The sequence below is a fragment of the Polypterus senegalus genome, chromosome 4 (assembly GCF_016835505.1).
Source record: "Polypterus senegalus isolate Bchr_013 chromosome 4, ASM1683550v1, whole genome shotgun sequence".
NCBI lineage: Eukaryota > Metazoa > Chordata > Cladistia > Polypteriformes > Polypteridae > Polypterus > Polypterus senegalus.
Window position 1 is genome coordinate 195,061,723 of NC_053157.1, and position 24,254 is coordinate 195,085,976.

General features: G+C 38.8%; 1 pseudogene; it reads left to right on the forward strand.

The window, feature by feature from the left end:
* The first annotated feature begins 30 nt into the window (after positions 1–30).
* On the forward strand, positions 31–21,612 carry LOC120528783 (annotated as a pseudogene).
* The last annotated feature ends 2,642 nt before the right edge of the window (positions 21,613–24,254 follow it).

The following is a 24,254-nucleotide window of genomic DNA, read 5'->3' on the forward strand; positions in this document are numbered from 1 at the left end:
TTAATCAAGTTATTGCGGCTAGCTCACACGATGCTGAAGAGAAAAGTTGATTCTGAAAATAGAGCCTTTAAAAACCGATGGGAGGCTGAGTATATGTTTACTAAACCCGTGTGTCTCATTTGTGGAGCTAATGTGGCTGTAATTACAGAATTTAATCTAAGACGGCACTATGAGACAAAACATCAGGTTAACCTGAATGCAATGCAGAAGATACAGAAAGCAGCATAATTAAATAAGAATCTGACACTTCAGCGGACGTTTTAACCCGTGCACAATCACAAAGTGATTTCAAGTGAAGCTGCTTTTATGGGAGACACAAATGCACCAGTGCACCTTGCCTCACTTTCCCTGTTGCCAAGTAATGTTAAACCAAGTCGTCACTACGGTGTTCCCAAATCGCACTTTGCTGATAAACTGAGCGCACTGAGTTTGCACGGCGCTTTGGTGACTTCAAGAACAAAAAAAGTCCGTCTACATGCGGCTCGAACCTTATGCATGCATTATGTTCATAATATCCACGCAGACTTGCACGTAAGAGCGGGAGTTATCCGTTTTAACAAGCAGCGTATTGCACTGATACGAAATAGCTGTGTGTGTATATATGTAGATATGTATGTATATGTATATATATGTTTATATATGTGTGTGTGTATGTATGTATATATATATATGTATTTGTGTGTGTATGTATGTATGTGTGTATGTATTTATGTGTGTGTGTATATGTATGTGTATATATGTAGATATATATATGTATGTATATATGTGTATATGTATAGATATGTATATATATATATATGTTTATGTATGTGTGTGTAAATATATATATATATATATGACAACAACACTCATCACTCACAACAGTGACAAAACAATTACATTGACAATCATGTTACGTTATTTTCAAAATGTTTCCTTTTCTTTTTCATTGCTTCTTTAACACACTACTTCTCCGCTGCGAATCGCGGGTATTTTGCTAGTTTACAAATATACTTCAATGTGTAAACTGATGATCTTGCATATCCTTTGTGGCGGGTACAGCCTGTCATCACCACTCCTGACACTCCCCTTTGGCTATTTAAGCCAGGAAAAGGGAGACCTCAGGAGTTGAACATTGGAGTTTGTGGAGTCTTATAAGTATTGTTTTCTTATTAGAATTACTGGATTTTTGTGTGTACTTTTTGCTCTGGTTCTTGGATTCTTCTTGCAGATTGTATTTTGGAACTTGTATCCTATATAATTGTCTTTTGGCTCCGTTTTTGTTATATTTCTGTTTCTTTTTAAATAAACATTTTGATTTATAAAGATTATTTGGTGGATTTATCTCTTCAATCTAATATTTCTTTCAAGTTTACTTTCCCTTGATAGAAACTTTAATATATTTTTGAACTTTTAAATGCTAGTTATCCCATTTTGAGGCTTGCTGGGCCAGAAACCAGCAGCTAGTATTGTAGGAGCTGGCTAGGCTGGATGAGAATACTCTGAGCTGACATGTGAAAGTCTTAGCTTGCTCTGATCACTACTTTGAGGTCTCAAACTATTTTCACTACGATCCTATCTCCAAATCATACAACAATGACATTTTACTCCCTCTATTTCCGGGTTGTTTTCTTAGCCTGTAGTAATACTCAAATGACCAGAACTCTATCTTTAGTGATATAACACAAACTTGGGAAACTTCAAGATAAAGAAAATATTCTACACATTACCCCAAGAGAAAGAAAATTGTACTTTAAAAAAAGCACTGTAGAAAGCCATTAAGCTATATATATATTGTAATGGATGGCCAGCCATTTATCCCAGCCAATACCCCCAAGCCGCCAGGTGGAGCCCTCCTTGCAGCGTGGAGGTCCCCAGAAGACCAGCAGGGCATCATGGACATTGGAGTTTTTATGCAAAGCCCTGCTGGATGCCGTGGGGGCCACAGGAGGGAGCTGCAGGGAGGACCGAGGGCTTCTTCGTGCCCTGTGACCCGGAGGTTCATCACAGGAAGAGCGACGGACTTCCGGGTTGAAGAAAAGAGCTTTTACCTGACCCGGAAGTGATTGAGGATCACATGGACTGGGGATTGAGAACACTTCCGGGTCAGGGAGTATAAAAGGACTTTGACAATGAGCTGAGCTGGGTGGAAGGGTGGCAACGCGTCTGGGAGCTGGAGGATTGGTTATTTGTGATTAGTATTAGTGATTTATATGAGTATTGTGGAGGAGAGTGTGCTTTGTACACTGTGGAAACAAGATAAAGTCGATTTGAGGACTTTTACCTGGTGTCTGGAGTCGTGAACAGGGGTTCAAGGGAGCAAGGACGCCCCCTATCGTTCACAGTGGCGTAGCCGGCAGGATACTCAAGCGTCAGTTGCAGAGGACCTGAAACAAAAATTTCTGTGGATAACGAACCCCGAGAGGACTACGGAATCAGGAATCACCCCAGCATCGCCAAAACCCGAAAAAACCGAGTCCAAAATGGGAAAGAAGAAGGGCAAGCAAAGCGACAACGCCAGCGGGAGTGCCGTAGGTGCAATGGCCGACGCTCGGGAGGAGTTAAGGAGAGGTCTTACAAGTCCGGAGAAACCTCCAGGAAGCAACGATCCCTCTAAGGTACGTGCCGGGAACGACATTAAAAATCCTTTTATTGTTTCTCACCTTGTCCATTGGATGTACCTTGGAGATGACCACCTGGAGGCTCCGAGGGGAAAAGGACACTGCCCCGACGATGACGGCCTTCTCCTGTCGAAGCCAGAGCGCCTAGAAATCGACTTCCGCATGATGGCAGCCGACGAGGGACACGGTAGCAAACCCGGTGCATTCTGGGAAGGAGGAGCTCCGCGTCCTGCTGTTTGCACCTTCGAGCCCGAAGGAACGGACTTGGTCTTTCCGAAGGGGAAGGGGAAGGGGGAGGCAAGCGAGGCATCGCTCAACCCACAAGAAGGTAAGGAGGGTCGGGAAGTAGCTGATCGGGATGTCGCAAAAATATTAAAGACAGACCGCAGTTTGCCGAAGAAAGCAACTCGACCCTCTGAGAACACCAAGTTCCAGAAGCCTCCGCGAGACCCATCAGAGCACGTGCCTGAAGCAGGCGTGCTCATTGGCTCCCGGTCGACAGGTAACGCGAACAAGGAAGTGAGTGTTCTGCCGGTCGAAATAAATAATTATATAAACTTGCGGGAGCTCAAAAAACTAACCGAGCCCGTGGCGAGTGTCTTACAGGTCCTGACGACCATTGAAAAGATCGTCGGGGATTTGGGAGCGCAGCCAGAGAGCTGTTGGAGAAGGTGAGGGCCTACGTGCGGCGATTTGGTGGGGAGCCTCCCGTAATGAATGATGCGGCGATACAGGTAAGCGAGACCCGTATCGTACATAATAGAGGGACGCGTGTGATCCGGGCCCGCTTAATAAGTAGCGGTGCCAATACACGGCGTACCCTACAAGAGAGGTCGTTACGTTAACCGAAGTGGTCGGCGGAAGGGCTAATCGATCCGGGGCAGCTAGACAGTGCTGACTCCCGGAGCGAGGCAGCCCTGAAGACGCCGCCGTAATTTGTAAAAATAAAGGGGTGCAAACAGTAAAGGGTCTCTCTTTATTTAATAGAGAGACTCGGACTGTAGATAAGCCCCAGATTAAGCAGGAGATCCCGATAATAAAACGGGGGTCTCCTGACAAGAAAGGAAAAGCAGAAAGAGAAAAAACACCGGTAGAGGCGGCAGGGGTTTCTCTCCCAGTAAAAGGGGCGGACCTAACATTTCCTTATTGTTTTCAGTCCCGTAGGGGAAGAATACCAGGAGGACAGAGGCAGTGTTACGGGTGCCGAAGGTTGGGCCATATTTGGCGGAACTGTCCTTGGAGAGAGGGGGACAAGATGTCAATTTGGAATAATATTCCCCCTAGGTTCTCCAAGGACCAAGATGTTCGTTTTAATCAAGGCTCAACCAGGACGTCCTCTTGGAGGAAGACTTCCCTCTCGGGACAGGCCGCTCCGAATAATAATTCGTCACTGGGGGAGGGATACTGTAATGGATGGCCGGCCATTTATCCCGGCCAATACCCCCAAGCCGCCAGGTGGAGCCCTCCTTGCAGCGTGGAGGTCCCCAGAAGACCAGCAGGGCATCATGGACATTGGAGTTTTTATGCAAAGTCCTGCTGGATGCCGTGGGGGCCACAGGAGGGAGCTGCAGGGAGGACCGAGGGCTTCTTCGTGCCCTGTGACCCGGAGGTTCGTCACAGGAAGAGCGACGGACTTCCGGGTTGAAGAAAAGAGCTTTTACCTGACCCGGAAATGATTGAGGATCACATGGACTGAGGATTGAGAACACTTCCGGGTCAGGGAGTATAAAAGGACTTTGGGAACTCGCAGACAATGAGCTGAGCTGGGTGGAAGGGTGGCAACGCGTCTGGGAGCTGGAGGATTGGTTATTTGTGATTAGTATTAGTGATTTATATGAGTATTGTGGAGGAGAGTGTGCTTTGTACACTGTGGTAACAAAATAAAGTCGATTTGAGGACTTTTACCTGGTATCTGGAGTCGTGGACAGGGGTTCAAGGGAGCGAGGACGCCCCCTATCGTTCACAATATATATATATATATATATACACAGTGCAATCCGGAAAGTATTCACAGCACATCACTTTTTCCACATTTTGTACAGGCCAAAAGTTTGGACACACCTCCTCATTCAATGTGTTTTCTTTATTTTCATGACCATTTACATTGGTAGATTCTCACTGAAGGCATCAAAACTATGAATGAACACATGTGGAGTTATGTACTTAACAAAAAAGGTGAAATAACTGAAGACATGTTTTATATTCTAGTTTCTTCAAAATAGCCACCCTTTGCTCTGATTACTGCTTTGCACACTCTTGACATTCTCTCGATGAGCTTCAACAGGTAGTCACCTGAAATGGTTTTCACTTCACAGGTGTGCCTTATCAGGGTTATTTAGTGGAATTTCTTGCTTTATCAATGGGGTTGGGACCAGCAGTTGTGTTGTGCAGAAGTCAGGTTAGTTGGACGATCATTTATTTTTCAACAGGACAATGACCCCAAACACACCTCCAGGCTGTGTAAGGGCTATTTGACCAAGAAGGAGAGTGATGGAGTGCTGTAAATGGTCATGAAAATAAAGAAAACACATTGAATGAGGAGGTGTGTCCAAACTTTTATATATATATATATGTATATATATATATATATATGTATATATATATATATATATATATATATATACATAAATAAAACCTGCTTTGTTCCTAGCTGTACTCAGGGAGATTATTTCAGATTAATCAGAAAACGATATACTTGCAAAACCTGAAACCAAATCTTCCATGTTGAAAAAAGTGTCAACAACCTTATAGAATTAAACTGCAACTGAAAAGAGAAATAAACACAAAATACTTGGTATAGACATTTTTTTAGCTTAACAGTCAGATACAGACTCGGCTGTTATATATATTTGTAGCTCTCTCTTTTGTTCTACACTATTCACTCTGACAAAAAGATCAGACAGAAGATTGATGTTAAAGTCACTATATAGCTCTGCCCTCTTACCAACTTGGTAATGCCTGTTTAAGTGGCACCAAAAGAAAATGAAAATGTACTAAAGTATTGGCCACTACGTTAAACAAAAAACTACTGGTCTTACTGCTGGATCATAAAAAAGACACTGACTTCAGTCGGTAAAGCTATACATGTATATCTATGCGCAGAAGGGGCGAGGTTCAGGACGTATGTGGGGCCGTGGTAAGTCTTTGTCTGCCTGTGGTCTTTCAGAGCTGCAGATGGAAAGACAAGGTTGTTAGCAACAGCGCCCCCTCTCAACCCAGGAATGTAATGCTTATCTTATCCAAACCTTGAATGAGTCCCCTTTGTGCACATATGTGACTATATATATATATATTATATATATATATTTTTTTATATTTATTATTGAGTCAGTATAGGTGCACATATATTGGAGGAAAAAAAGGAGAGAGTTAAAAACCAAGATGGTTTTGAAAAGACACCTAAACTAGATGAGACTGCTCAGATGATCATGAGAAGCTTATTCCACTTCTTGTGATCAAAAAATAAAAAAAATACAGAAATAAAGTTCTACTTTTAGTATGTGGGGCAAGAGCAGAGACAGTCAGAATACAGGGTTGAAGCAGAATGGAGACTTCCACTAAGAATGTAAAGGAGACTAGAGAGTGGAGAATTCAAAGAGCAGAATTATGTAGGGATCTGTAGGTTAAAACAAGAGTTTTGAACTTGATCCTTACAACAACAGGAGCATTTTATTGCAAAACACAGTAAACATTATATTTGAAGTGTTAGAAGCAAAGTTCAACTGAGAATCCTTTAGTTTACTAAAATTATGGTTTAGAAGGGAATGACATATCTTACTGTCTGTAATGTTAAGATGTACACTTTCATTTCTGAATGCAATAAAAACAACATCCCTTTCACAATAAACTGCAACACCTTCCAGACATACAACATGACAGTGTGAGATTTGACTCTTAGTCGTGTTAGACAAATGCTTAATTTGTTTTTATTGATTGGTGTATTTTTTAATTCACTGTCTATCATTGTACTCTGGCACTTGCCGTTAGCACTGTGTCTGTGTCACCACAGTGCTTTGGTGTCATGCCTGAAGTGAGGCTTGTATCTCTGCTCTTCAAGTAGTGACTGGTTTGAAGGTGAGTTATCAGCTTGTATGAGATACCATTTAGGGCTTCATTTGTTCTTAACAATCTGTATACTCTATTACAACATATAATATATTCTGAAACACGGTGCATACTAAAACAAATATATGACAGAGTGAAATTAACAGACTGTATACTGAGATTTTGTGTCAGGCACTGTGTATACAAATATTTAATTGTGAACTTTTATTGAATTAACTGTAACAAACTTGTTATTTGTTTACATTTGCTTATACTGCCATGTCCTAGATGTCATGATAAGCGTTTTCCTGATCTGTTTGTGAAACTGATTGATTCCTTCCTTATGGCTCTCTTTGTTTGTTATGTGTCATGCTTTCTACTTTTTTTTAGCTTTGCATTGACCTTTTCTTTTTCCTTTTAGTATGAACTTCTTAATATTTACTATTACATGTATTTTATTTTAATATACTTATTTTAATTAGTTTAGTGTTTGAATTTATTATGTACAGATATGTAGCATTGTGACAAAAAAAATCTAACAGATGAATTATGATTTGCCGAAGATACCTTTTTGTAGAAAGCTACTTTTTTGATTTCTTTAAGAAAATGAAATGTTTTATTTATCTCATAAACTTGTAATATATTATAATATATTTATTTCATCACAAAAAATGTCATTTTAGTTTCAATAGACATCCAGAAAAGAGAGTGAACCAGAAGGGTAGCTTAGAAACAAAATTAATCTGTTGGGCAGATGCATTCCAAAGGAGTTGAAAATGGCAGATAGCAGTTGTTGATAATCCGCCAAGAGTAAGAAAATAAGAACCAGAATAGTAAGCTAGGTAGGTGAGACAAAATTGTGTGAATCTTGTGAAAAAAGAAATGACAAGACTGAATCAATAAAGAAATCCCATTGTATTAAACACAGATGAATACCAAGGTCATAATGGAACTTTCGGAATGTGAGAATAAAAAGAAATGGCTTTTGCCTACGTAATTAAACTGTTTGCTAGACTTTTGTAATGATATGCAGTTCTCACTAAAAAGCAAAAGTGTTGTAATGGAATAATGCAAACCTTCTGTAGATAAGCAGTGTGATCTGAAATTGATTCTATCTCATGCGAGAGACTGATAATTTATGGAATCATCTCTCCAGCTCTCGCAACCACTCGTACACCACTTTCTTCACGTCATCATTTGTCTTGAAACGACGACCAACCAGATGTTTTTTTAGAGGTCCGAAAAGGTGGAAATCACACAGTGCCAAATCAGATGAATAAGGAGGATGTGGCAATACCTCAAACTTAAGTTTCTCCAGACAAGCCTTGGTGCTCTTAGCAGTGTGGGGGCAGGCATTGTCTTGCAGTGAAAGGACTCCTTGAGACAGCAGTCCCCGCTACTTGGATCGACTAGCAGGCTTTACATTGGTCTCCAGCAAGTCACAGTAACTTGCACTAGTGACTGTAGTACCCCTCAGCATGAAGTGTTCGACAATAACTCGGGTGCACGAGTGGTTGCGAGGACAAGACAAAATCTTTTATGTTGCTGGAATCCAAGCACTTCCAGGCAGGTGGTGCAAGTGCATTGAGGAGGGTGGAGACTACATTGAGAAATGACATTATCAGTTTTGTTAAGGTTCGTTCCATTTTCTAATAAATCCTATTTTCTAACTTTAACTTGACTCCCCCCGTACTTTATTTGTGCCCAATAGGAAATGCTCCACAGATATATTGTACGCCCATTATAATTGTTGCTGGAGGACAACACAATAAACCTTTTTTCTGAACTTACTGTAGGCTCTTTCACAATAAGGATCACGAGTGCACTCCAATAAAAGACTAGCCCTACGAGTGCCAGGAATTTAATATTTCACCCTTTTGACTCATGCAACACATCATATATCTAAATCCGGAAGAAACTTACCTGATCAATTTCATCTATATGGTAGTGAATTTGAACACATCTTTAGCATAAAGTGTTATTTAAGCAAAATTTATAGTGTAAGCCTGTTTTTATTCCATATGTATGAGCCACGCACATGTTATAGTGTAGGTTTTATGAGGCTTAATGCTTAGAAAAGGAGGTGCCTTTTGTAACATTCCTGTGAAAATTTGTTTTATGTAACTGTAGATCAGTCAGGAAGACATTTTTTGAAAACGTAGTATCCTTGTGTAAAATGTGCACAGTAAAACTGAAGAGTAATATCCAGCTTTGGCACAGTAAACCACACCTGAACTCTCTAGTGTCCAGACTGGTGCACAATGCCTCTGTGAATTACTGTAGAATGACAAAAAGACTGGGAGCTACAATGAATGGGGTTCTATCAATTCTGCTGTGTCTCCTATCTGCTAAATGTAAAGAAGCTGCTGGATTGACATACATCTCTATTGCTCTTGTCCTGTCTGCAGACCATTGAGTATAATAACAATTCACAGTTCTGAATGGCTCTATGAAAACAACAAGCATCTAGCATCCTTGGAGCAATTCACATAACAGAGTTCATGACTGTTTATTTTACTGAATTTTAAAGCCAGTTCTTTTTAATAATACTTCCTTGGCATCAGAATTATTCTGTTGCTTTTCTTTCATATGACCCTGAGTAATTCTTCGTCACTAAATTTACTCATTCTCTGACATTTTCTTTATAATAGCACTTTTGAAATCATATTTCATAATGCTTAGTTTCAACAAAGAAAAAATGAATAACAAATTCTATGAAATGAGTGAAATATTTTTGCCTTTTGCCTGAAGCTCTCCAAAGCTTATAAGGAATATTAACATCCATCCATCCTTTCATAAAATTATTTTCTAACACAATTGTAAAAGTCAACATAATGGGGAGAAAGTGCTTATCTTGCCAGCACTGGATGTAAAGTGCAAAGCAACCCAAGAATGGATGTCAATAGATTGAAGTTTATATTATTCCTATGTGGGGCCTTCATCAGGCGCTTTGTATTTTTTCCACATTTTTCCATAAGTTATAAATACTTGTAAATGTTTATTCTTTCTTTTTAAATTAGAATTAGATTTTTTCCAATTTCAAGTAGTACAGAACATCAGTTACCCACTGACTTGTAACAGATGGTCTGGGATTCTTTCAGTCAAGCAAGAAAAGCCTACACGCTAGTAGTGTGGTGTAGGCAGTTACAATCAATTTGTCCTTCTCCACTTTAAGCCCCTCCAGGAGTACACCAATCACTGTTTTTGGGTTTGGATAGATTGTGACACCAAGGATGTATGATAGACATTCAAAGTTTTTGGTTCAGAATGTTGTCAATTTGGTGCACACCTGAAACATGTGGCCCAGTGAGGCTGGAGTTACACTGCAGTGTTCAATATTGGATATTGCCCTGGATAAATTTTAGACAATTTTAACCAACATAAATGTGCTCAATAAATGATTTTAAGTAGAATGATTGAAATGATTGGAGCTACAATGTATTCTATACATGGTTGCCTTCCACTCCTTTTCTGAGTTATCTCCACCATAACCTGCGCTCTTTGAAAGGAAGGGACTTTAAAATGTTTTTATATATTATTGAGATGCTGTCTCAGTCTTTAAGACTGATCAATATTTCTTCTGGAATAGAAGTGGGAAGTGAGCAAAAATGGACAGGTTCCTTTTAGCAAAGTTCCTCATTTGAAAGTAGTGAAAAAAATGTGTTGATAGGATGTTAAATTTGAAACCTAATTGTTCATAAGATGCAAAGACATTATACTGTATATATAGAATTCTCTTAATTCTCTTAAGAGTTTCACCTTCTCCTGGATAGTAAGCATCTTCCTCCGGCGCTTAGTTTTATTGTCAGAAGGCTTAGAAAAAGCAGCACGTTTAGGAGCCATCATAGGGCTTAGATAAAAGTTCTCAGAAAGCGCATGCGTAGTGACATAAGCGTTTATGAGAAAAAAAATCACGATAGAGTGAAGCCGCAAAAGTCAAAGCGTGATATAGCGAGGGATCACAGTAGTTTTCTTCAAGCAAAGGACAGAATGTTTGATGGCTTGTTGCCACCATGTACTAACAGACGGGTATTTTGCAGTTAGTAAGCATAAGGGAACATCATGCCTGCCATGCCACACCACACCACAGAACTGCTGCAGATGTCGCAGGACCTTTTAATGAGAACCACTGTAATACATACAGAGAAATTTAGTGGTGTTGTTTTTGTATTGATGTTTTTTATACTTGTTATAGTTTTTTAGAACAGTTTTTTGCTCTGCAAGATGCCAGTTCCTTCCTACGTTTTTGATATTTCCATAAATAGTACCTCTTAAAGATCAACATTTGCAAAACATAGCAAATGTTTTTAGTTTGACTGTTGCTATTAAGTTGTGTACTCAATTTCCTGTTTTTTAAAAAATGACTGTTGCCCAGATGAAACAAACTAAACAAGGAAAGCTAGAATTTAAAAATCTTCACACATGGATAAAATAGGTTTGTCATTTATATTATAACAGGTTGTAAACTAGCCAATGTCAACATTATCACTACCTCCTTTATACATCAAGATTTTTGTTCACATACAAAACATAAACCAAATAAGCTCAGAAATTTCATGATTGATTTCAGAACCTTTTGTAAAGGTGAAAAATAAACAGGAAAAACTGTTGTTATTGGAAAAATGGCATCTGAAAATATTATGGGACTTATGCTGTCTCCTCATTGCATTAGAAGTAGGCCCCTCTGCTCCACATACCAAGTTCATTTGTCAGTAACCTAGACTCTTGACATATGCATAATCTAAAAAATGCAAAGCTTAAACCATAATTTTATTTACACAAGGAAAACTTAGTTTAGAGAAAAATCAGAATTCCTATTTGGGAGAATACAAAGTCAAAAGCAAAATTGCATAACAGAGACAGGACAGTGTCAAAGTCAGATAAACAATAGTTAAAAGTAAGCTTATATTCATAACACTGGCCAAGATTTCTATCGTTTTAATTATTTTGATTACCTTTAATCTCAATGAAGTCATCTAATGCACTAGAAATGTTTTTTCACACATTCCAACAAGTTTCAGACATTTTCCACAGTATAACTGCCCCTTCGTGTTTGCTACCTCTCTACCTTATTGGAATAAGTTGATATAAGTTAAAAAAAAGAACATCTTTGTGCTCCAAGTGCTGTTTTTTTGCTGTTATGAACACCTTTTAATCTCCCTGCCAGTTTTTTTCAAACTATAAATTTGTTCTATTTATTTTTTGTCATTTTTGTGTTTTCACACCAAACCTTTTCATTTGTTCTTTTTTCCCCACATTCAGTTATCCACTGTTTCAAAATACAAATTTAAAAAAGTCAAAAAATTAAACATTAATAAAATTCAATTATCATGCACTTGCCTATTGAACTACATCCTGCATGAATGACCAGCTGTTCACTGTTTTTGACATTACCTTCTCCAGCCACCCTCCTTTTTTACAGTTAGTTGCACCATAGTATCTGTGGTGTAAAAGTTTTACCTTGCTGAATAAAGTGAGTTAACACCTCCCTATGGATTTGCTTGTTCATATCTACAAAAGTGTAACCCATTTTATAACATCCACAGTCTACCTGTGCCTACTCGTGGCCACACACAGAAGGAAAAAAAATTCTTAGAGGGCTTTCATGAAGTAGCAATATTAGGTATATGACAACCTTATATCTCTGGGGTCTGTATGTGTGCTGCACTAAATGGATCAATGTGTGTCTACCAGCACAAGTGGGGCTGGTAATCGATTGAACCCCATTTCTGAATAGCTTGGAATTGTTAACCATGACTAACCAAAACTAGTAAGTGAGGGTCATAAGCTTGTGCTGAGTCCCTGCCCTTTGTACACAGTGCCCTTCACTACTGCATATTGGATGATTTAGTGAGTTTCTTAGATTGGTAATGCTGTGGTCACTCATGGCCTCTGGTGTAGCCCTAGAAGATTGTTGAAACACTTTTTCCATAGGTGAACATGCTGAAGGATCATTACCAAGCCTCAAGATACAAGAGCAGAGGTCTGGCATGTCTGACTGAAACCGTATTGCATGGCTGCCAGTTAAGAAAAAAACAAGTCTATTACAGTCCAGAAGTTTATTAAAATGAATGTAAATGACCTTTATTAAAATAACTGCAGTAACTGGTTACTAAGTAAGAAAGAACTTGTAGCCACTATGTCCCTCCAGGATCTGAGTTTGACCCACCTGTTTTAGATATTTTATGCCACTCTGCTTGCACCAAGTTGTTCTGAAGTTTCCTTTCACAAAGTTAGATTTCATGTTCTTTTTTAAGGTAGTAGAATATTTTTTCTTAGTTCAAAATTGTTACTTTTTTTCTATATATAAATATATAATTTTTTCTGTGGGCAACTTATGGCAAATTTTCTCAGTTTACTATATAACTAAATGTCTTTGTATAATGTGCACTCAAGTTTCTGCATTTAATACAAATTAATCTTGTATGTTGCTAATTTTTTAGCTCCTCAAAAGTGTGTTTGCTTTCTTGTCAATATACTTTATTTTTCCATTGCTGCTGTGGCTAAGACTCACCTCCTCTTTGTTTTGTATTTGTAACAATATTCTTATTAACCTGTTTGTTGGCATTCCTTATTTCTCTTTTCAATATGGTTCTCATGTTTACACACTTTATAGTTAACAGTGTCATACTTATGAATGTTACAAAGCTGACATTCTTTATTTATTTTTTCATGTTACCCCGCTCATCCTGAGTTGATTTGTGATGTATCTGATTATTGTTGTGAAACAAAACTACATTTTATGTAGTTTATCTTTGAATGTACTCTACTGTTTCTCACCTAATCCTACATCTAAAACTTTATCCTGACTTTTTTCTTTTAAGCCTTTCTGTATTTGCTAGTTTTTAAAAGGTGCTCTAGAAACAGGACACCCTTCTTACAGTAAGATTTGAGTCACATATGTAAGCTTCTTATCTCCTCAATTTTATGTCAACTAACATATGGGACAGTTTGAACATCCCAGAATACAATCACTTAAGTTATTCTCTAGGGTTTTCAATTAATATTTTGTCTTGCTTAAATTACCCAGGTCATTTGTCTTGATTCTGACAGTGATAACTTGATACAGCCAAGTTACAACAATTTGCTTATCCCATTGCCCATGGTGGTTTTGAACCTGTACATCATCCTGATAACACGCAGTACATGAATCTAATACGTGAATCTGAGACATTATCTCTAATAATTCATTAGTCTTCCATCATAATGGTCTTACCCCAAGGTTTTCATTCGCTTTATACCAACTTTTATTATTCATAGCTGTTCTCCAGATAAACCAGGTACTCTAAATACTTGCACAATATTACCTTTTGGATTTATGTTCATAATTAGAGTTCATTTTCTATTTAGTGCTTATGTTTGATAGTGAGACATGCATCTCTCCCTTTCTAGACTAAAGCCTCCTCCCATGGCATTGTTGGGGTGCATATGACTTAATGTGCTATACTAGCAGTCACTCTTCTAGTCATTTATCTATTTTTAATTTTAAGATGTTTGGAAAAGGCCTTGATTTGTTAAGTGAGATAATCTTCATTCTAGAGAGGATCTTTTATTTTATCCCAAAATATGACTGCAAAATTGCTTGGCTGACTAATCAATACACCATCGAGGCCGCAACCTTCAATCTTAAATCATAAGCTGTCTTTTATCCCCTTCTATAATTTTCTGTATCTGCTACCTAAAATCCCTGTTGTAGGACATCAGGAACCCAGAGCCATAAAAATAAATCTAAATCAATTGATAATCAAAAGACAGGTAATATAATTAGATCAAGAATTAAAATCAACCACAAGAAAGTGGTTCTGTGATCATTTTGTGTGAAGAACTGCATACCTTTTGTAAAAATGTAAGTGAACTTAAACTCTTATTAAGTTCTCCTATTAGATATTCGCATTAGAGCCATCAGGCATCTTTTAGGTACTATAACTCCGAACGCTGTGCCTGGTGACAACTGTAACTTTTCATTCTCACTAACAGCCAATCAGCCTGGCATCCTGATAGTAAATTCCTACTGTCCTGCCCCTTAAAAAATACAGATAGCCAAAAACAGTTTGAGTATTTGAAAAAGAAAAAAAAAATCTTGGCACTAAACATCTGTTTACATATGTTTCCATTTAAAATGTTAACATTTTTTTCATTAAAAAAAAACTTTGCAGAGTCAAAGCACAACTGGGGTGCTTTAGCATTTAACACTAGAATCCCTGAGGCTTACAATTTATTTTGTTGTCTTTGACCTCCTTAAATTTTCCTGACATATGCAAAGAAACTCGTAGCTCCTTCTCACTGTGCTAATAGCTCACTTTTGTTTTACAAATGTATAGATTAGTAGAACGTAGCCTGCTACACCCTCCACTCCCCATTCAGTCAGATGAACACATCGCCCTACTGCAATCCTAACAGTTCAAATCCATCTTGAAGTGTTTATCTTGCGATGCTTTTGTAAGGAATTATATAGGTAATGAAATACAGTGTGTTCCTTGTCTACAATTATTTTTATAGATATTGAATGACAGAGGAAATACGAGACAATAAATGCTGAACACACAACTAAAACAGAAATTTTTTTCATATGTTATACTAGTAACATATATTGGCAGAAGGATACTAAGGATAGAGCTGACAGGGAAGAGGAAAAGAGGAAGGCCTAAGAGAAGGTTTATGGATGTGGTGAGAGAGGACATGAGGACATGAAGGTGGTGGGTGTGACAGAGCAAGATGCAGTGGACAGGAAGATATGGAAAAAGATGATCCACTGTGGCAACCCCTAAAAGGAGCAGCCGAAAGAAGAAGAATATGTTATACTAATAACAATATAATTTTGATGTGAATTATAGGATTTGTGAAAACTGAAGGCAAAGTATACAAGAAACACTTTCACAAAAGGTGTAACAAAACAAGTATGCTTTTATTCAAGAAAAAAAAACGAAGAAAAAGAAATTGCTCAACTATCAGTCAGTACAAAGTAAAAGACGTTCACATACGTGTGTGTTTGCACATTTTATTTTTAACCAGTTGTCACAGTGGTAACACTTCTCTGTTAAGGATCTGTGCAAATGGCACAGTGAATAAACTGCCATTTAGAAACTCTGGTGTAATAGATTTGAATCCCATGTTGTCTCTGCTATTATTATTATTATTATTATCATATAATAAAAACATAAATTTAATGTAAGTCGGTAACATCCTCTGCAAATGTATGGTACTTGTAAAAGTTAGAGCTGGAGGGATACAAGTTGACATACAAAGCAGCTCAATCATTTCTTCAAGTCAGGAATGTCTGAATTCATTAATCTGTTTGTTTCTGTAAACCCTTTCTTGATGGTTTAAGCAAAACAGGGGTAGGGTAAAATGTCTGAAAGAGGTCCAATGGAGAAAGTGAAGAATAGAAAGGGTTGGAGCTTACCAATGTCATAAATTAGCATTTATGGATCATTGAAAGGGCATGGGGTAAATTAAAGGTAAAACAGCTGGAGGCTTGGGGTGTGAACTTGATGACCACCTCTGTATTCAGGATGTCCTGGATAACCCTTATCTGTAAGGCTTTTGAAAGAGAAACATGTAAAGAGTTGTCTGATGGTTTGTTTTTGAGCCATTGTAAATATTGTACATATATGCCATCACTTATTTTAGTTTTTTGTTTTATGTATATTGATTCTGTGTCAGTGCAGAGAACTACATTTAAGTGTATGATATTAGATTTTTTTTGTGTTGTTGGCAATATAATAAAGAATTCTTTTCTTTTGGAAAATTTTCCTTAATTCTGTGCTCCCACTTTCCACCACTGGTGTAATTGGGTGTATTACCGGTGTCCAGAGTCTGAGTGTGTGCAGAGGTTCCAGTTGACAAAGCATCACGATACATAGTCAAATCATATAATTTTATTTTCCCTAAATACCTTCTAAGTACCCTTATGTCAGACAGTGTAGTGTTTGCAAAATACCTGATAAGTCATGAGTAAATAAAACCACAATAATAAATAAATACAGAAGAGGTTAGTTTACAAGCTTGGCAGCAAAGGGTAGTTTTTATTACATTCTTTAGGAACCTAATCTTACCTGAGATGGTCTTTAAATTAATAATTCTACTGTGTCCAGATGGACAGAGAAAGATATCTGACTTTGATGAGTTTAAGCAGCTATGTTGATATATAAAATTGTTTTTTTCAGGCCGCACAGTGACTGACAGACCTCAGTGGTGGGCTTACTGCATTTTTAAGGCTGCTGTGACAACTGATCTTTTTCTAAAGATATTGTAACCCCATTGTTCTGGCAATTAGGAGTGGCTGAAATTTAAATTCACAAAAATAAGAGCAAGGGGAAATGAGCACCAGAATGTTTGCTTAGTGTATTCCTGTTGTTATTGTTATTGTACCAATCTTGGCTTCCATTATGCATTTTGTGTCATGGAATTGAGTTTAAAGTGATGCATAGTTTAAGTGTGCCCAATATATTCCTATGAAAAATATTAAGATAATGTTTTTATTTTGTACTTTATTCATAGCAGAAATTTCCATATTTACTAGAGGCAGATTATCATTACAAAGCACCTGAAGATCAAACAAGTCAGTTAGAAAGGTTTTCATCATCATGATATAATGTGGGGATGTCACTCTTGGCACAATGTTAAAAGTAAGCACCAGAATCACCAGATGGCCTGTAGCATTGTGTTTCTGATTTTTGAATCCATCAGTGGTGAATGCTGAGCTAAACGGGAGTAAACAACAGGTTTAATATTATGTATAGCTTTATATAAAAGAATACACACACACGCACATACTGTATAATAATTTATGTATATATGTATACATTATATATTTATTTATTTATAAATTTGGTCTGAGACAGTACTCGACTGGCAGAGGTGTTATTTAGCTTTTTTTATGATCTATCCAAGATATCCTGTATTTAGTCAAACCGAGAGACCATGGGGTCAGAAAGAGAATGAAAAGGTAGCTAAAGGTACATCAAAGTCTAAGCCAGTCTCAAATATATCAGACAAACTTCTGTACCAACAGTCCTTAATGAACTACAACATTTTCAAAAGATATCTGGACTTAAAATGAATACGAATATAAGTATGCTTTTTCCAGTGAACTCTCTAGTACATAATATTAGACTGGACACCTACCCATTTATTTTAGCAGATCAGTTTAAATACCTTGGAGTAAACAGCAAAAGTAAATAAAAATACTTTTTTTTCAAGAGAATTTTGTTATAAGCATGGAACAAACTAAACAAGATGTGAATAGAGGGTTTAACCTCCATCTCACATTAGAAGTGAGAATCAATAATGTTGAGATGAACATCCTTCGCAAACTCCTATTTTCTATTTCAGAGATATCATAAACAGGTTTGTTCTTAAGTTGAATTTGTATGTAAGTCGGAACAGGTACATCATTTTAATAAATGCTGTTGTTGACCAACTGTAACCAACTGCTCTGCCAATGAATCATGGGAGTTTCACCTCTCTCTGACCTTTTTATTATTTCTACTTTATTTTCCATGGTAATGGTTTTTCTCTTCTTTACTGTATCACCAACACTTGCATTAGATTTGTGATTCAGCGACATTGTTAAAGGGTGAAGACAAAAGGTTAAGATTAGCTCTTCTGTACAGCACTGTACACACTATCACAGCAGGTGATGGCACCCCTTGTCAGTACGTCTGGTGTACTGAACGAGAGACAACTTCCTGTTATGTACATAACAGTACAAGCAGGCTTGCTATTGAGAATGAATGGGGGCAGCAAGGGGCGGATCACCACCAGCCCACCTCACAGTCACCTCCACTTGCATACAGTATGCTGCCTGCAGCGTCAGCCCACCGAGAGCGAACAGGGTGCGGCCAAAGGCAGGTAGTGAATCGCCCATCACCACCCCCATTCAACAGGCAGCCAGCCAAGGCACACTACAATGCTGCCCCTCGCTCCCCCATTCACCCTCAATGGCCTCCATTCAACCACAACCGGGTCACCGCTTGCAGCATCACCAGCCACCCACCGAAATCGAACAGGGCAGCTGTTTGAAGGACACTGCAAGGCTGTGTGGTAGGTGGGCAGTGAAATGCCCCCCTCTGCCCTATCCAGCCTCCATCCAGTCAGGAGCAGTAGCTGCGGCGGCGTGGTGGGTGAGCAGTGAACTGCCCCCCCCTCCGCTCCATCAAGCCTCCATCCTGCACACGAGCGCTTGCCACACACCCAGCCGCCCACTGAGAATGAATGGGGTGCGGCCCCCACCGCCCCATTCATCAACTGGAGCCACCCGAGGGACATTACACTGCGCAGTCAGTGAAACCACCCCCCTCCAGCCTCCGTCCAGCCACCGCTTGCAACGCCCCCAGGCTGGAGATGATGGAGCGGTAGTTACTGAGGAGCCTGCTTCGCGTCCCCTAGACCACATGTGTCAAACACAAGGCCCGCGGGCCAAATCCGGCCGCAGGAATCAAGCTGCAATGTGGCCAAAAAAAACATGCTGCTTCTATTTTCGCCACAAAAGGGCGCATCGCTGTGTGGCTTCAACAATGCCAGAAGCACAGTGCTGTATTGTTTCCATGGAGATGTCAGCACGTATGCGCAGCAGCGTCTCCTGCAGCTTAGGTCAGGTAGGAGGCAGGCCTGTACGCGTGGTAGGAGGCTGGCATGTGAGCGTGGTAGGTGGCGGGCCGTAATGCAAGCGCAAGCTACTCCAGGTCTGAGCAGAAGCTGCCATTTGTCTCACAGCACACACACACTGCAGGCATTAAATTAGCAGCAGATGCTGCCAGTTGTTTGTCCATTTGTAGCGCCTATCTGTGAGCAAAAGCTGCCATTGTCTTTTGATCTCTGTTGATCTCCATTGCTACTGCAGGCATAAGATTAGCAGCAGAAACTGTCAGTTGCAGAACCTACACTGCAGGCATTGATTATTAGTAGCAGAATCTGCCATCTGTACCCTGCCAGGCATTCACGGGCGTTGTGTGAATCTTTTTTTACTCTGCCAGGCGTTAACAGCAGAATCTGCAATCTGTATTACCCTGCCTGGCATTAACAGGCATTCTGTGAACACGTATTACTCCGCCTTCTTCACTCCATCTGCCAAATCAAGCTATCCCAGTGCAGTTTTCTACTTTTCCCTTCTACCGCAGATTACCAATAAAACTATCTTATTAGTGGCGATATTGATCCCAAAATGTCCAAAAAAAGAAAAGTTGACAATGAAGGCAGACAATTTAATGACAAATGGGAAAGTGAATACGTGTTTGTGCTTAGAGAGGGCAAACCAGTGAGTATATTGTGTTATGAGGCAGTTTTGGTGATGAAAGAGTACAATGCACGTCGTCATTTTGACACCAAACATGGTGTTAAGTATGTCAAGTATACCTTGGAAGAAAAGTATAAAATTGTGCAAGAACTAAAAGGCAAACTGCAATCACAGTAGCAAATGTTTACAAAGGCTACAGTGAAAGCAAGCTTTATAGTGGCTGAAGAAATTGCCCATACTTCAAGGTGTTTTTCAGAAGGTGCCTTTTTGAAGCAATGTATACTAAAAGTGTGTGAGCAAGTATGCCCAGACCAGATACAGAGTTTTCAATATGTCAGTTTGTCAAGAAACACCATTGCAGACAGAGTTCGGGAACTCTCAGGAAATCTTTCAACACAGCTGGCCGAACAGGCATGCAGTTATCTCGCCTTTTTCACTTGCTGTCGATGAAAGCACAGACAACACTGATGATACAGCGCAGCTGTCCATCTTTATATGTGCCACAAAGACCGAACTCTCTGTCACTGAGGAACTTTTGGATGTAGCTGCCATGCATGGGACGACTGGTAGAGATATATTTTAGGCTGTGGAGAAATCCATAAATAATTATAAATTACCCTGGGAAAAGTTGGTGGGGCTAACTACTGATGGCGCACCTGCAATGTGTGGAGAAAAGAAAGGCTTAGTTGGACTAATGAAGGAAAGAATGCATAAAAATCACTGCCACACACCTCTGATTACTTATCATTGCATTATCCACTAAGAAGCTATGTGTGGAAAAGTTCTGGAAATGAATGACATAATGACCACAGTCACTAAAACAGTTAACTTTATACGGGCACGTGGCCTGAATCATTGCCAGTTCCAGCAGTTTTTACAGGAGGTGGGTGCAGAGCATGGAGACGTGTCATACCACAGAGAAGCAAGATTGCTGAGCAGGAGTGCAGTCCTCAAAAGATTTTTTGAGCTCAGAGAACAAATCGCTCTTTTCATGGAAAGTAAAGGAAAGCCCTTGCTTGAACTGTCAGATCCCACCTGGCTATGTAATTTTGCTATGATGTGTGACATATGCGAGCATCTTGCCCAACTGAATCAGAAGCTGCAGGGACGCAAATAAGTCATCACGAAGATGGCTGACATGATCACAGCATTCCAGCATAAACTTCAACTATGGAAGTCCCAACTGGAACAGGACAATCTTGCCCACTTTCCTGTTTGTCAGAGTATCTCAGCCATTGTTTTTGCTCCTTTACTTGTAGTCGGCTGGCTACCAAAGTTAGCCGGTTAATAACTGAATTTGAACGGCACTTCTCTGACTTCAGAACACAGCACTCAGGCTTTGACATTTTTGCCAATCCTTTTACAGTTGATGTCAACAATGTGCCCCATCACCTTCAGATGGAGATAATTGAGCTTCAGATTGACAGTTGCCTGAAATTGAAGTTTCAGGATGTTGCAATTGAGAACTTCTACCTTCTACTGCCCCCTGACTCAATGCCACAGCTCCGACTTCAAGCTGCCCATGTTCTGTCCATGTTCGGGAGCACCTATCTTTGTGAACAGATGTTTTCAATAATGAATCTGAACAAAAACAAGCACAAGTCATGCATCACCGATGACCACCTCCACGCTGTTTTGTGGGTTGCTACAGCACAAGAAATAAAACCAGACATTGACTCATTGACCCGGGGAAAACGGTGTCAGACAACTAGCCAGAAAACAAAACGATGAGCATTTTATGTACGTGGCAATATTACTGTTTTGCTTGATATCATGTGAGTTGGTTTGACAGCCCTGTTAAGGAAAAAGATTATTGCACTCATTTGAAATTCATATTTCTGGTTAATATTGTTAGTTTATGACTGTTCAGTAAACATTTCGGCCCGCGACTTAGGGTAAGTTTTAGATTTTGGCCCCTTTTGTGATTGAATTTGACACCCCTGCCCTAGACAGATGAAGGAGCAGCTGCGGCCCCGTTCGTAAGTCGTATGTCGGGTGTATGTAACTCAGGGACTACCTGTATATATATATATATATATATATATATTTATGATAATTAAGTGTAAACATATCTATGGTTTATTACTTAATCCATATTAAGTACAGCAATTGATTCCCCAATAATATATAAATATTGTATCCTAACACCATCTTCCAATGTCTTATCCTAAAAGCTTTTTTACTGAACCTTTCACTGTGCCCTAATTTGTGCATGATAAAATATTTACAAAATCCCCCAGTGTGTATTTCATGCCTCTGGTTATGTATTTGTGCATCATGTTTGGCTTTTTAATTGCCTCCTTGAATTGCTTGGCTAAGTTTAGTTTAGAGCCAGTTTTAACCACAGGGTCCATTTTACATTCACCCTAGTCATTTCCATTCAATTAAATTAATTTCATATATGATAAAGACTGCATTTATCAACATTATGTTTGTTTTCTCATTAATCTTCTTAGTTTCAATGGTTTTTATGTTGCTTTCTAAAGTGAATAAATTAAATAAATGAATAGTGTTATCTGGATTTTGCTTGTATAAAATACTGTGCAATGTTGTACTAAAGTTCATTCAAATGGATTCTCTTTTCTTTTTTGGGCCTGTCTGTTTTGCATAACTTGTGCAGACAATTATTTTAGAATAACATTGTGATACATACACACCAAGCTATTTATTGAGCATGCACTCACAAACAACAATGGATTGTTGCTTGCATGAAAAGCTGATTACTGACAGTGAGAGTATTCACTCATTATTAGTGAATACCCATACGTGAGGAGAATTCCATGAACTGCGGCCATTGAATAATTCTCATTTAAAATGAGAAGCCAGCCTTATTGTCAATGTCAATTTATTTATATAGCTCATTTAAAACAACATAGGAATGCTGTGGCCAAAGTGTTTTACAATAATAGAATAAAAGAAAACAAACAAATAACATAAATAGAAATAAAATATATGAACATAAATGAAATACATAATAATTAGAAGTAATGTTATATAATCACAATGAGGAAACCATCAGTATTACTGAAGGTCACGGAATGCAAGTGAATAGAAATGAGTCTTTAATCTTGTTTTGAACAGTCCAATTATAGACGACTCCTTTATGTGATGACATAAAGAGTTCCACAGGTGAGGGGCAGCAGCTGCAAAAGCTCTGTCACCCTTGGTTTTACACTTGGTACGAGGGACAACAAGAGACAACTGACCAGAAGATCTAAGCACTCTGGATGACTGGCGTAAAACACACAATTCAGATAAATAGGCAGGAGCAAGCCCATGTAAAGATTTAAAAACTAGCAGCAAGATTTTAAAATCAATTCAAAAACTGACAGGCAGCCAGTGTGAAGAAGATAAAATAGGAGAAACAGAGTCATACTTTCTTGCCCCAACCAGAAAGCGAGTGGCAGCATTCTGGACCAACTGTAACCTGTTTATCAGGGATTTGTTAATCACAGAATACAGCGACTTGCAGTAATTGACACAAGAAAAAATAAAAGCATGAGTAGCTTTCTCAAGATCCCTAGAAGATAAAAAAGGCTTTATCTTACCTAATAGACGAAGTTGGAAAAAGCAACTCTTGACTACAGAATTTATTTGTTTCTCAAAATAGAGGTTACTGTCAAAGATAACACCAAGATTGTGGATTTGAGGTTTGCAAAAGACAGAGAAAGAGCTGAGAAGTCCAAGACTAATTTGGGCTTTAACTGATGGACCCATTATAAGCACCTCCGCTTTATTTCGATTCAGATCAAGAAAATTATTAGGCATCCAGGATCTTAGTTCAGAAAGACAGTTGTGGAGTTGATTTATTGCAGAGTTGCAGACAGGAATATAAACCTGAGTATCATCAGCATAGCAGTGAAAAGAAATGTTAAATTTTCTAAAAATAGCTCCAATAGGGTGAAGGTATATAGAGAATAAAATGGGACCCAAAATTGATCCCTGAGGAACACCACATTTAAGAGTAGTAGTCATTGAAAGGTGTCTACCAGTTAAATATGACCTGAATCAGTTAAGAGCAGCCGCTTTAAGCCCAACAAGATATTGCATCAGCACTATCTCATGGTCAATAGTGTCAAAGGCAGTGGACAGGTCAAGGAGGAGAAGGACTGCCGCGTCACCTGAGTTAGTAACAATAGAGATGTCATTGAATACTTTCAGGAGGGCGTTTCAACACCATGATAACACCTAAACCCAGATTGGTAGATCTCAAATAAATAATTGGAGTTAAGGTGATTGACCAATTGATTATAAAGAATTCTTTCTAGAATTTTAGCCAGAAATGCCAGTTGAGAGATTGGGCAAAAATTGGCTAAAACTCCAGGATCTAATTCTGCCTAACCCCCGCACTTATAGAATAATTGATAATGGCT